Genomic DNA, 10,925 nt, shown 5'->3' on the forward strand with positions numbered 1-10,925 from the left:
TAGAGATACTAGACTGGAACTGTAATTTTTTTTATTTCAAATCATATAAGGTGTGATTGTTAATTTAGTTCACGAATATTCATGCTTTTACCCTCATACAATAACAAGCTTTTATGTCTTGCTAATGTTAATAGATATTACCTATCTAATAAGGCCAAGTCATGGCTTAGGGCCTGTATCAATCCTATTCTCTTCTAAATCATGACAAGAATGATAACAACAAAACTAACCATAATCTCATAGTTATGAACATGATATATTTTCTTTGACAGTACATTTGTTCCCCTTATAAAATTCTCTATAACAGTTGTTGTTCATATGGTTTCTGTGGCATGCCCTTCAGAATGCTTTTGCAACCAGTCTTCAATATTGTATTTCCTAAGGTAGGAATAGTGCATACCACTTCTGAGTTGATCTCTGTTATCATTCACAGGTTTTATTCTTCCAGTTAGATAGTTATTCAGTGACTTGGTTAAGGCCCTTTGGCAAGTAACTTGGGAGCTCTCTCAATGCAATATCATAATTTTAGCAGTTAATTACTATGTGACATGCAATTATTATAAATTGAACAAGTTGAAGCCAGTCATGTTGAGTTACCTACCTATATATTCTTTGGCGCCATGCACCTTTTTCCTTCCCTATATAGAACCTGTGCTAGATGTAGAGGCATCATCACAATTCATTCATTGACATACCAGCAATTACCCTTATACAACAATAGTTTTTTCTAAAGTGACCAATACCATGAATCTCAATTACCCTATAGTGTCTACTGCAACCTCTATTAGTACTTGTTAATACTGTTGCATTGGAACATGGAAAACCTGTAAAGAAAATTGACACTGTGACAGTTATAGATACCATTGCTCCAACTTACCATTGACAATGATATGCCCTCAAGAGCTTGACTAGAAAGAAAGAGTTCAGTGAGTTAGCCTAAGCACTGCTCCAATGACTTTTTCTTTTCAAAATACAAATGGACAAACATGCCCTAGTGACTTAGCCTAGGCAGAGTTCCGCCCCCACCATAAGGCCCTTTATTTCCCTCCAAATATTTCTTTTTCACTAAGAAAATAATGAATTGCCTTACAGTTCAATCACCTGAGTTATGGGCTCAGTAAGTGCTTGCAGCAACTACCTTTGCTTTGTTGAATTGATTTTTTTTAACCTTGGTTTGGTGCTGTGAGATGTACACTTGACACTGTAAAACAGTTTTACCAATCCTAAACCCTAGAACTACTATGAAAGCAACTTGTGGATCTGATTCCACTTCTAAATAGAGGAAGATTTCATCATTGACACTTTCCATGTACACATAAGAGAATCTGCACCCTTTCCCCACTTGGAAGATTGAAGCCTGAGGCTCATAGGAGAAGGCCAAGCAGTGTAGAAGCCACACCCTCTTGTGGCTAGGACTTAATCCTGTTATGTGAAGATTATCAAGAATGGATAGTTGGCCACTTTGATTCAATCTATTCTCGATTGCCTTGCTCTGCCTCACCTATGACTCCAACTTCTTCCCCATGATCTCGTAGGTTTTGATCACACCCTCCAATTCCTTGGATTCGGCCTCGAGTATTACAGTCTTGGGTGAAGGATCAAATTGTTTCTTCAAGTAACATTGCTTTAGCTCAAATAACTTCTTCAACTCACACACTAGCAATTGATCAGCGACTTCAATGCCATTAGGGTCAAAAGGTGACTAAGCATACTGCAACTCAGCATATGCAACTTTAACAGTTGAAATGGTAGCAAAAACCTTTGCCAAAAGAGCTTCATTGGCCTCTATCTCTTGAAGGTCTTCATCATCATCTTCATTGAATGACTCAGACCAATTCAGTGTAGTCTTACTCTTGCCAATGTTCCCTTCATCCTTGAGATTTGCATCAGATATAATGTCAACCATTACGATTATCAGTATTAGTATAAAGTACACTCCATTCACTTTAGAGAGTCAAATCCAACGGTCAAAAGTAAAACCCTTGCTTGTCACTACCTAGCATACACTGTGTCCATATAATTATTAGGCAAAATGCTTAAATCTAAAATAACATTCAAAACACCCCACTGTTATAATGATCTCATACAAATTAAATCAAACCCCAGATTCCACACTACGGAAAGAAACAGCAAGCAACCACTCAAGATCCACGACATTATCAAACACCAAAACCAAACAAGGGAAAAACCAATGACATCACATTTGTTCCTCCAAACAGTAAATGCTGATTACACTCCCCCACAACCATCCAAGATTCCTTTGTGTCTAAACTAAACCCTGAATCAATCCACCTCAAAAGTCTTGGAATAGATTGGACCAGCCTACCTGTTCATGCAAACATTGATTTTAGTTGCTTAATGTTCCTTGCTATTGTATCAACCCTTAATTGCTCCACTTTCCCATTGTCTAGTTTGGTTTATTCACTCTTCAATATAGGAGTGCATGGTGTGGCTGATGATGTTTAGAATATGATGATCCTTTGCTACCCTCAAATGACCCCAATTCTTTGATATAGATATTCATTTTAATGATGTTGTTTGTCAATAACCATTGACAGAGACTGATTTTTACGGTGATGATCATTTCTCCAATATCAATGATGTATATATTTTAATTTGTGTATACTTTAGAAATGAGAATTCATTTTAACTATAGCTGAGTTTTGTTATATATATATATACATATATATATATATATATATATATATATATATATATATATAACTTTACCTGAAATTTAATTGACAAATGTTAAACATAACTTCTTTAATTATTTAATTTACCTTTTTTTCTATTTTTGTTATTAATATTATTTAAATAACCCCACCAGAGACACACAAGGACACACACACACACACACACACACACACACACACACACACACACAACATCTTTGAGTAGCAAGTCATCGGCATCATAGAGAGCATCTTTGAGTTCAATGAGCATCTTCAAATGAATGACACATTAACTTGGTTGATGGTTGATGTAGGTGTTTATTGAGTTATTTCTTTGATTCTTGCTTTCATTTTGGACTGTGTTGCTCATCATCACAGGTACACATATTTGTTACCAATTAATGTTTTTATTACTTGTTCACTGCCATTAAAGACAATGGATATATGATATACAAATTGTGTTCATGATGAGTGAACCTTAGATTTCCATTTGAGACTGAATACCATGATTCTTGCGGATAGTTTGCATTAATCATTGTATTCAATCTCGAATTGTCTGTTTGGACAGTTTGAGGAGATTGATATTTTTATGGTAGATTCATGCATTAAGGTTAATATTATTTTGTTTAATTTGATGAAATTTCGGTACAATGCATTTCGAGTTGTTCTCTGAGTGCATACTTGATTATTGGGAAATGAATTTCATCAATTTCATGTCATGTACTTGAAGACCAATGCGAAATGATGCCGAAATTTTGTCAAATTTAACAAAATAGAATTAACCCTAATGTATGAAGCTACCATAAAAGATTGTCTTCCTGAATGGGATAGGGCCACACCTATAATAAAAAAAGTGATATTTTCATGTATCGAATAACTTTGTGAGTATCATGGAGTTATTACTTAGATGGATCAAAGTTGGATGAATGAAAGTCGCATCAGCCTGGAATATGAGGTCAGCGTGGAGCAGTTCTTGCAATTTGCTTCAGAAAGAGGTCAACCGGATGAAGATGGAAAATATTATTGTCCTTGCATCAATTGTTTGAACAGAAGATGACAAATACTAGACGACATATAAGAGCATCTATTGTGTAATGGAATTAAGAGGAATTATACGACGTGGATATGGCATGGTGAAATGACAGACATGCAGAGTGGGCCCCAATCCAAACCATTTGATGTAGAAATGGGAGATCGCTTGGAGGATATGATTCGTGACCTTGGACAAGAGTCTCTTCAGCAAGCCCATGCCCCTATGTATGAAGGATTCTAGAGTGACTCAAAGAAGCCTTTGTACTCAGGGTGCAAGAATTCCTTGATGTTGTTGTTGGTGGTGTTAAGTCTGGTTAATGTCAAGGCCAGATATGGGTGGAGTGACAAAATCTTTACTTCACTGCTTGAAGTAGTGCATGATCTGCTTCCAGAGGAAAACACGTTGCCTAAAAGCTACTATTAGGCCAAGAAGATATTGTGTCCGATGGGTATGGAGTATCAGAAGAATCATGCTTGACCTAATGATTACATACTGTATAGGCATGAATTGGAAGAAATGTCCAAATGCCCTAGGTGTGGGGTGTCACGGTATGAGGTGAAGGATGATAAGGCGTCACGATACAAGAGTCTTAACAACAATAGGCATCTGACTGAGACAAGTATGCGAGCGGGGAATTCCGGTGTGTATGGATTTCTCGAGCCACAGTCTATTCAGAGATCTGGGCAATCACAGTTTGACTCTGAAAGTTACATCAAGAGTTGGATGCAGACTTCAAAACGCCATGTCTACCTTGGAGCCTACTTAAATGGGTAAGTCAAACAAAACAACTGAATTTAAATAATGTATACTACTACAATAACCCATATTCGTCTCCACTGTAGCAGAAACTAGCAAATGATGGTTATTCTGCCCAAGGAAAATCTTGTTGTCTAGTTTTGTTCCTTGCATAACAAGCCAGACAACTACCTTAAGGGAATAATTAACAGGTCAGTTTTGTTTTCAATACATTTGCATTGACATTACTCAACAAAATCAATTTTTAAATGTTCCTCGTATTCAACAGTGCTTTGAAAGGACTTGATGATACTCCACAACCTAAATTCAAGGCTGTTGCAAGGTGGATTGTTGTTAAAGTACGTGATTTAAATAAAACTTCTACTTATATATATTGCTTATGTGTGTGTACACTAATTGTAATTAACGTTTAATTAATATCCAAATTTCATTATGTATTTAGTGTAATAGACAAAAAGTAAGCACTGAGTGCGGCTATTACGTCATGCACTGGATGTCCACCATCATCTTAGGAAGTTTCAGGAATGACTGGGAAGCGGTAATTGTTTATTTCAAACAAAGTTGATTTTCTTATAATTGGTATTACATTATTAATTTATCTTTTATTTGATCATGCAGTATTTTAACGATACTAGACCACTGGAGTTAGAGAGATTAAAGGCGCTTCGCATCCAGTGGGCACAATATTATCTCCGACTTAGAGATCAAACTTAGGATGTTAGGGAAATCATTTTAGCTTACTTAATTAGTTTACACTACTTGGTTTACATTTTTGCAATTTGCTATGTCATTTGAACATTGAATGTTATTTATTGATTGATAGTTCTTAATAAATCATTTATTCATATTTATCAATTCATAGTTTACTGTATCTTTTTGCTAAAAATTGCTTGAAAGCATAATGCAAATGATGTTTTCTATGAATTATGGTCTGAAATTGCTTTTTACAAGTTAAATTTTGGGTTTTTTGTAAAAACAGAAAATGTATATAAAAAAAACCCTAAAACAACATCAATTATTTACAAAAACCGATGTTAATATACACAAACAACATCAATTTTTGCAAAAAACTGATGTTAACATACAACTTAACATCGGTTCTTCCAAAAATTAATATTATTTACGTATATTAACATCGGTTATTTACAAAACCCGATGTTAATCTTCAAAACGTTAACATCGATTCTTATAAAAAAAACTGATGTTAACTCACAAATTAACATCGGTTTTTATACAGAACCGATGTTAACGTTTCTAACTTAACATCGATTTTTATACATAACCGATGTTAACGTTTCTAACTTAACATCAGCTTTTATAAAAAAACCGATGTTAACGTATAAGTTAACATCGGTTTTGTATAAAAAACGATGTCAACGTTCAACATTTATACACTTATTTTGATGTAGTTCTTAACATATAACATCGGTTATTTAGATAACTGATATTGGTAGTTTTATGTTAACATCGGTTTTCATAAACCGATGTTAACCATAATACTTTCAACATCGGTTCAAAACCGATGTAGAAAGTCATAAATAATCGATGTAAAAAACATATTTTCTAGTAGTGTTGAAACATGTCCTCACTAGTAAAAAACTGTACGAACTCGAACACTCCTTCTCTAAACTCATTTGTCCTATGTTTATTAGCATCCAACCTCTAATACATCCACCTTTGGTTCTTAATAATCTCCATTGATACAAACTACTAACAACAAATCTCCATTAAGGTCAAGAAGTAAGAAAGTATAGTCATGAAGTGAAATAATTTGGTAGTATTTAATGGAGTGTGTTCATACAAACACCCAAGAGACATACTATTACATCAATGAAGCCAACACTTATATAAGTGTGAAGCACATCAAAACCTTACATCATTTATCTACAAGAAGATCTAAAGAAATTATCATTTTGATATCCAAGAAAAAATTATTCAAATTTTATAATAATAATGTATTACAATTCAACAAATTGAAAAAAAAAATAATCCAGTACATTGAAACAAGTTAAACTCTAGTTGTAACCATAATTGAACAATTTAATAGTAGTCAATATAAGAAATAATTTTAAAACCAAACGTTATGGTTGATGGAGTTGAAACTTTTTTGGTCCTCAACTCAACTATAAAGCTGGTGTAGTTATTTTTTACATAAATTATGAATTTTGGTTGCTTATTATTCATCTAAATTGTTTCAAATTTTAATGACATTGCCTTAGCCATCACATGATTGACTACAATGATATATCTAAAAAATTTATCACTCAGAAGAATAATTATGTGCATAAGTTTTATTATTAAATTTATGAAAATAATAATAATAATTTTAATAAATTTTAACATTAATTTTTATCGTACAATATTTTTATATTTGATTCATACAATACAAAATTAAACATAATTTTTTTATAATAAACACGTTTTATATAAGAAAAATAATTTATTGAAAGACTTTTTTGTCTAATTAAATATAAGTTTATGAATAAAAGAAAAAATTTATGTTGTAGAAACAATAATTATGCACATAAATTTTTATTATTAAATTTATGAAAATAATTATTTTGATAAATTTCATAAATTCTAACAAATTTTAATCATACAATGTTTTTATATTTGATTCATACAATACAAAGTTAAACATATAAAATTTTGTTTGATAATAGACACGTTTTATATAACAAAAATAATTTATTGAAAGGATTTTTGTCTAATTAAATATAAGTTTACAAATATAAGAAAAACATTATGTTGTAGGAACAATAATTATGTACATATACTACTACAAAAATCACTTTTTACGACGATGATTTTACATCAGTTAATAAAAAATCGACTTAGAAAGAAACACAGTGGCATTTTTGTAAATAAACGTAATATCTTTACAACGGTTTTGTAAAAATCGTCTTAGAAGTTTGTCTTTCTAAAAACTGTCTTAGAATATTTTAATTAAATAAAAACAAGCGCGCCTGTTCAACATCCCCTCTCACTCAACACTAACATGCCTATTCGAAACCCTAAGATGATCTCCCTTCCTCCAAACTCTTCGACTTCCCTTTCCTTCTCACACTCCTCAATTTCCCTTTCTCCAAACTCAATGATGATCTCCCTCTCCTCCTCAAGCACCTCAATTATCCTAAATCAACTCTCCATTTTGTTGCTCCTCACCAATGGCCAACATTCCTTGCTCTCATCCACTGTCTTGTCCAGATCGCCAAAACACCGTCAACAGCTACATGCACTTCATCCACAAGAGGGCGACGCCATCGAGGACCTCGCCTGCTGCATCAAGGAGAATCTCCACCACATAAAAGGCTACCACCAAGGACTACCTCCAGTCCACGCGTCGTAGCGCTGTTGAAATCGAGGCAGATCCCGAGCGGCTCTGGTCCCCGCCCTCGCTGAAAAAGGCACTATAGAAGGAGAAGGTTATACTGTAGGATGAGGAGTTATCATCCCGCAACGAGGAGGCAGAGATGGTTATGGCGGAGAAGGAGAAGCAGGTGGAGGCGAAGGAAGAGAAGAGGAAGTGAATCTATGAGGAGAACAAGGAGCTAAAACGACACGTGGAGGCGTAAACGTTCAATGCGAGGGATGTGGAGAGGATGGAGAGGGTGTTGCATGTATAATAATTTTTTACTATCTTATAACATATATTAAGTTGAGACAGTAATGTAATGTAATGTAGATATGAGTTGGCTCAGCAAAGCATGTGGGAGGTCTTAAAGGGTGAAGGTGCAACTTTAGAAAATTCAATTATCCGACTGTTGGGGATATTTGAGGGGTACACCTGTGGATCATGAGCCACCACATAAGAGAAGCCTGACACCACACCCGAACCCAAAAACCTTAAGGCACCGGCCTACGCGTTAGCGTATGGTCTCAGCCTTCTCCTACCTCGTGGCTCCTCATCCACAGGTGTACCCCTCGAATCTTCCTAACAATTGGTATCAGAGCTGATGGTTCAACTTGGTGACTAGCTCAAACGAGTAAGATGGTAGTGATGGATCCTTAGACTTGGGGATCCCTTGTATCGAAAGTCTTCCTCGCAGTGAGTCCAAGCAGCGTGTCCCGTAGATGGAGCGGTGGTGCAAGTACTGTAGGTAGCTAGAGCATGTCAACTCTAATGGCTATACTCGTGGATGAATTCCGCTCGAGGGGGAGGCTATCATGTGGAAGAGACTCACACTTGAGGGGGAAATGTGTTGGAGTACAAGTGTGAGGTGAAGTCCCACATCGGGTAGAACTGGAAAGGTTGAGCACCATATAAGTGAGGAGAAGACCCATAAACTTAAGCCTTAAGGTTTTGGGTTATAGTGTGGTGTCAAGTTTCCTTATGTGGTGGCTTGTGGTCCATAATGCAGTGATTTCTCTCCTTGAATCTCCCCAACAATTGGTATCAGAGTTGATGGTTCGACTTGGTGAGCGGCTCAAACGAGTAAGATAGCGATGCAATGTGCCCCACAGATGTAGCGGTGGTGCAAGTACCGCAGGTGGCCAGAATGGTAACGGCGCAGCATGCCTCGCAGATGGAGCGGTGGTGCAAGTATCGCAGGTGGCTAGAATTTCTATACTTATGGATGGTAAAGACTTCCATTAGAGGGGGAGACTACCATGTGGAAGAGACTCAGACTTGAGGGGGAGATGTATTGGAGTACAAGTGTGAGGTGAAATCCGACATCGGGTAGAAGTGGAAAGGTTGAGCACCATATAAGTGAGGAGAAGATCCATAAACTTGAGCCTTAAGATTTTGGGTTATGGTGTGGTGTCAAGTTTCCTTATGTGGTGGCTCGTGGCCCATAGTTTGGTGTTTTCTCTCCTCGAATCTCCCCAACAATTGGTATCAGAGTTGATGGTTCGACTTGGTGACTAGCTCAGACGAGTAAGATGGCAGCGATGGATCCTTAGCCTTGGGGATCCCTTGTATCGAAAGTCTTCCTGGCGGTGAGTCCAGACAGCGTCTCCCGTAGATGGAGCAGCGGTGCAAGTATCGTAGGTAGCTAGAGCATGTGGGCTCTAATGGCTATACTAATGGATGGCGTCTACTCGAGGGGTGGCTCTAATGTCAAGTTTCCTTATATGGTGGCTCGTGGTCCACAGTCCGGTGTTTTCTCTCCTCGAATCTCCCCAACACTGACGTGCACTAAGAATGGTTACCCGTACTAGTGATACTGGATTGTTAGACCATTTACTGAAGCACATTGATGGTAAAGTGGCGCCTGGAGGAACTGAGCGGTTTTGTCGATGTTTCAACACCAATGGAATCATGGAGTATTGGTTGGAGAGTGCTAATTTGGATGAGATTTGCCAGGAGACTAGGGTGCAAGATCCTTATATTGTTGAACTCAAATTGCTTAAAACTAAAATGGCCTAGATGAAAAAGTATTGAACTTGGAAACTCAAATTTCATAAATAATTTTGTATGCTTACTATTATATGTTCATTTTCAATAAGTTAATTTGCATAACAGAGACATGCAAGAGCCCATTGCCAAGAAGCAAGAAAAAAGTGAAATGTGTTGGATGGAGGTGAATAATTTAATAATTCAATGGTTTAATTTGGTGTCTTGAATAGAAATTTATGAACTTTTATTTTGATATTTCTTGACAAGAGACACAAGAAAGTTTTGTGAATTCGAAAGCTATGAGTGAGCAACATGTAATTGATATTATGACTTCTTTGAAGGATGTGCAAGTATCTAAGCAGTGTATAAGGATGTTGCTTTCTGAGGATTTCTGGACATTTCTTGTGTTTATGTGAATCTTGACGATGTGAGTTGTATGTACCATTAAAGTTGATCGATGATCTTAATTGTGAAGGCTCAAAAGATGATGTTGATGGTGGTATGTTAATTTTATACTCAATCCACTTTTCCTATTTTATAAAATCTTCATATTGCCCTCACTACGTGTCTTGGAATATTATGAATATTATGTTAATTTTATACTCAATTCAATTTTCCTGTTTTATAACATTTACTGTATTTTCTTTCATAATAATTCTTGTTGAAATATTATGAATCAAAGATAATTTTGTTTTCTGTAGTTTATGAAATTGTTTTGGTCACTTTATTTTATTTAATTACTCTGTATTCACTTGCACAATGCTTATCTTATCTAATTGAGTAATTATATCAGTTTATTATTTTATTTATAGATGCAAACCTTTTCTGTAAAAATCTGAAATCGTGTTTGGTGGGAGTGTTGTCATTAAGTTCTAGAAAAAAAAAACTATCCTTTTAACTATTAATATTTTTTAATGTGTAGGTTCTATTATTTTGGTGTAGGTGGTAAGTACAACTGTATGTTGGGATGGTATTATTTTTTCACTTTTTGCTTGATGGGATACTAGAAATAAAACAGATTAATTCCATATTGTTGGTTTAGTATGGCAATAAATAGAGATCTGTAGCACCTAGAGTTAAAGAGGAATACTGAGAAGGCAAAAAAGGAAGAACAATTTGA

At 35.5% G+C, this 10,925-nt stretch overlaps 1 pseudogene; it reads right to left on the reverse strand.

The window, feature by feature from the left end:
- Positions 1-1,114: 1,114 nt before the first annotated feature.
- On the reverse strand, positions 1,115-1,906 carry LOC100796399 (uncharacterized; annotated as a pseudogene).
- Between the last annotated feature and the right edge of the window lie 9,019 nt (positions 1,907-10,925).

This window comes from Glycine max, chromosome 12 (assembly GCF_000004515.6).
Source record: "Glycine max cultivar Williams 82 chromosome 12, Glycine_max_v4.0, whole genome shotgun sequence".
Classification (NCBI taxonomy): Eukaryota; Viridiplantae; Streptophyta; class Magnoliopsida; order Fabales; family Fabaceae; genus Glycine; species Glycine max.